This window comes from Daktulosphaira vitifoliae, unplaced genomic scaffold (assembly GCF_025091365.1).
Source record: "Daktulosphaira vitifoliae isolate Bord-2020 unplaced genomic scaffold, ASM2509136v1 Scaffold_4, whole genome shotgun sequence".
Classification (NCBI taxonomy): domain Eukaryota; kingdom Metazoa; phylum Arthropoda; class Insecta; order Hemiptera; family Phylloxeridae; genus Daktulosphaira; species Daktulosphaira vitifoliae.
In genome coordinates this window covers 8860999-8865688 of record NW_026099575.1, presented here as the reverse complement: position 1 = coordinate 8865688, position 4690 = coordinate 8860999, and the positions used below count along the sequence as shown (strand labels likewise).

The following is a 4690-nucleotide window of genomic DNA, read 5'->3' as shown; positions in this document are numbered from 1 at the left end:
TATATTCTAAACTTGGTTTTATAAAATATTAACTGAAGTCAAATTAAAATAATCATTAAATTTGAAATTGATAAGTACTTTTCTATTTATTTAAAAATATTTATATGTAAGGTATAATGTATTTTATACATATATTATTCACAATATATTATATTTAGAAAATTTTGTATACAATTCAAAGGTCAAATAAATCACTGTATTTTGGTACTTTATTGTAAGAGTGACTTTGAAGATATTTCTTGAGTATTTCAGTATAATGTGGGTGGATTTACCATTAATAGCCAGCCCGATGAAGCTGAAAGAAATATACCCTCCTACTATAAGAATGTAGTAGAAATATCTGTATACACTAAGAGATTAGGGAGGATTATAGGGAATATAAGAAAAATGAACATATATAAATAACCATTAAAAAAAATAATATATGAGAAAAATTTAGATGCTTCAACGATAGTTTTGGAACTTATAAAATTTGATTGAACGTGACATAGTTTTATTCGATAGTTTACTTTTTAACAATAATTACATTGGATATTTTACTATAGAAAATATATATAATTAAAAAAATATATCATTGAATAAATTAAACAATTATTACTCTATTATTATAAAAAATGTTATATATTTTGTTTTATCTTTTAGCTAAATTTCATGCAAAGTTCACTAAGGAAATCAAAGGATATTTATCTAATATTTAAAACTAAAACTCACATTAAAACAATAAATAATCGATTTTTAAAAATACTTTATACACAAGTGCACCGAAATGAATATTTTAATATCCTTTTGGTCGTAAATTTTATTAAAAGTGTACTGTATAAAGAACTTTTTTTAAATATTTCACTTTTTACTCTGTTAAGCTACAAAAAATTAATATCAAAGTATGATAACGATCAGTAGGGGATAATCTTTTTTAGTTTCCTTAAGTTATTCCTAATATATCTTAATCTTAACGTTATTTTCAAAATGAATCATAANACATAAAAAAAAAAAAAAAAAACACATCATAGTAAAATTAATACCTTCTCCGCTTCGCATCGAAGCTAAAATGTTATATATTTTGTTTTATCTTTTAGCTAAATTTCATGCAAAGTTCACTAAGGAAATCAAAGGATATTTATCTAATATTTAAAACTAAAACTCACATTAAAACAATAAATAATCGATTTTTAAAAATACTTTATACACAAGTGCACCGAAATGAATATTTTAATATCCTTTTGGTCGTAAATTTTATTAAAAGTGTACTGTATAAAGAACTTTTTTTAAATATTTCACTTTTTACTCTGTTAAGCTACAAAAAATTAATATCAAAGTATGATAACGATCAGTAGGGGATAATCTTTTTTAGTTTCCTTAAGTTATTCCTAATATATCTTAATCTTAACGTTATTTTCAAAATGAATCATAAAAATATACTCACTTACATATAAAAGGTCAAATAGAGTACTAAGGAACATTATATAATAAGCTTCCTAAAATTATTATTTATTGATATTCTATATGGTTTTTCTTAAGAAATTTTTTTTAGTAAAAAGATAAAAAATTATTACGTTCCTAAATTTTTCGTGTACTTGTATTACAAATAATATAGAAATATGAGTAACATTAATTTAATAATAAAAATTTTAAATAAANTAATAGAAGTTGATGTTGCTTTTGCAATTATCCATCAATTTTTTAAAATTAAACACTATCTACAGATTTGCATCGAAGCGTTTCTTATGATAGTGATTTTAATCACTGTCAGATTAAATCTATACTGGACCCTACTATGCAATGTCTCCACTATGCCGTGACCCCACTGTGCTACCGTTTTCAAATTAACATCAGCGTTAAAATGATCAGTTATAAATCGAAACTAGTTCATTAGGACACCGTTTATTCTATTCAACAATAACGTTTAAATGTTTCGTGAGAATATAGTAGTCCACCATTTTTTATATTAAATGTTCATACTTAATTTATATTTAAAGTATTACAATTTTTTTCCATTAGTTTATAAAACAAAAAATTATAGGTAAAGACAAAAGAAAATTTTTAAAAAGATATTTATTAATATAATTTTTTAAGTTAAAAAATTAAGTTTTAAACAAATACATTTTGATAATTAAATTATAGATTTTAACATAATCGAATATTTCAATAATTCTACAGAGATTACTCGCTAAAATACTGAAACAGTTTTGATGTAGCAATTTTTAATTCCTTTCTTTTATGATTTTTATTTCTATCACAACAATTATACAACAAACTATTTGTATTAATTGAAAGTTCAGAATTTTGATTTGTAAATCCTTAAAAGTTTTCATTATCTGTGAAACTTGATAATATATTATTTGGATGTCGATAATTATTTTATAAAGACTTATCGTCGTTAAAAGTCAAGTCATTATATGACCTCCACTTAGATATTTTATCTTGTTTTAACGACTGTTTGATTTCAGTAAAATTATCCTCATACATTTGTTGTTCTGCTTTGTGGAACTCAAGATTCATTACCTTTTTTTCATAAATATCGATGACAGTCATTATATTTATTTGCCATTGTTCAACAACTTTAATCGTATCATATTCGTTTGCTTTGAATAGCTCCAATTGTTTTGACCAATAAATATTTGATAAATTTAACTTAACAGGCTCGTATTGTTTATAAGATTTATTTGAGGATTGTTGTTTGAAGTTATACAATTTTTTAAACTAGATTTGACTTCAAATGACCCATGAGTTAAAATTAAACCACTATTCAATGATTTAATTTTATCTTTTTTTTTTAAATATTCGTTCTTATTAGTATCACGATTTAAAGTCTCAGAACTAAATTATTATGTAATATTTTATTTAGTTTATACCAGAAAATATGTACAAAAACGACAATATTAATGAATGCCTTCTTTACTAAAAGATAAATTAAATTGACTATCAACAAGTATAACTGTTACCATTGAATATAAAATTAATGTTCAATAGTGTTACCATAGAAATTACTATATATTTTTAATGGTCAAGTTTTAATATTATTTCTTCTATCTGTTAAAAAAGTAGCATTATTAGACATATAAGACATACATTGACATAATAGGGTGACCGTTATTTTATATGAAGGTTTTTTTTTTGACAATATTTCATTGTATAAAATAGTAAGTCAATTTTTTGAGTATCATTCTCGTAATACTATCATTACAATCCTCTATGAATTTTACCCCTCTTTCCATAGAATTATTAATGAATTTTAGTTGTTTAATAATAAATTTCTCTTACTTTTTCATTTAATTACTTTATGAAAAATCATAACTTACGTGGAAATATCTAAAAAACTACAATTATTTATATTCTCTTTATTTTATCGTACCGTTAATTATGTAATATAAAGAAAATATTTTGTAGATATTATTTTTAGATACATAGAAAATAATTCCTGAGTATTATTTCTCAAATTTGAATACATCAAAAATATGGGACCCCTTAATATTCATGGTATTTAAACAATACATTTTAATAATGTAAAAATGGATTAATCAATAGATAAATTTAACACTATTTTTGTTTCTAGTCACATTTTCTAATTTAATTTATCAAAGTTGGTGTGATTAGACAAAGTTCATAAAGTAAGTCGGCTTGGCATAGTTGGTAGGTACTTATTTTTTGGCGCACGCGGTACTGGGTTCGATCAACAGGGTGCCAATGAGATTTTCTTTGTGATTTATTCATTAGTGGTATCTGGTCTCTGGCGCAATTACACCTCGTCAAATTTTAAGGTAATGTGGATTTATGTATTTTATACTAAAGTTTCCTTTCAATTATCGATCGATGATTTCTTTCAACAGCAAAGTTAAGTGTCAGTGACGGGTCTTTTTTTCATTTTTACGTTGTGGGATTGGGCAATGGTCCAATAAGGTAAAATTTATGAGTTTTCTTTAGTATTCTCCCTTTTGTCTTTTATACTAAACGGTCTGTTTCATAGCTTTTTCAAGATTATATTCACTACAACGTTTGATGACATTAACGACGGCAAAGATATTTTATTACTGTAGATTTATGAATTGATTTGATACACCCGGACATTAAGTTAAGTTAGTGCTTAAGTTATTATACTTTAGTTTTGAAGTTCTGTTTCAAAAGTTGTTATCAATCAGTTATGTCCTTAATTATATATTTTTATCATTTATAAGCTAGTTTTTATATATGTTGTTAGAATAAAATGAGCTTATACTCTTATAAGGGATAAAGAACGAGCCTAAAATGTATTGAAACACTGTTAAATCCAGAAATAAATACTATTCAACAAAGCAAAATANATTATATATTTTTATCATTTATAAGCTAGTTTTTATATATGTTGTTAGAATAAAATGAGCTTATTCTCTTATAAGGGATAAAGAACGAGCCTAAAATGTATTGAAACTCTGTTAAATCCAGAAATAAATACTATTCAACAAAGCAAAATAATATTTTATTATATATTTTTTTATTATTAATATTTTCAAGGTTATTATTATTTTACGAGAAATTTAGTGGTTAATTATAAATCAATAACTCTATAAAGTTAATTTTCTTTTTAATATTTCACGAAAATTTTATTTAACAGTTTTATTTATTTCAAGTTTAAATTTTCATAAAAGGATAAATAGTAACTTTTATATTTTATAAGTTAAAAAGAACCGTAGCATAGTGATGTCGTGGCACAATA

At 23.4% G+C, this 4690-nt stretch overlaps 1 long non-coding RNA gene across 1 annotated transcript; it reads left to right on the top strand.

The window, feature by feature from the left end:
• The first annotated feature begins 3664 nt into the window (after nucleotides 1-3664).
• On the top strand, nucleotides 3665-4135 carry LOC126904760 (uncharacterized). The gene is made up of 3 exons (XR_007703821.1): nucleotides 3665-3758; nucleotides 3828-3897; nucleotides 3965-4135. It is a non-coding gene; the product is annotated as an uncharacterized LOC126904760 (long non-coding RNA).
• Nucleotides 4136-4690: the final 555 nt, after the last annotated feature.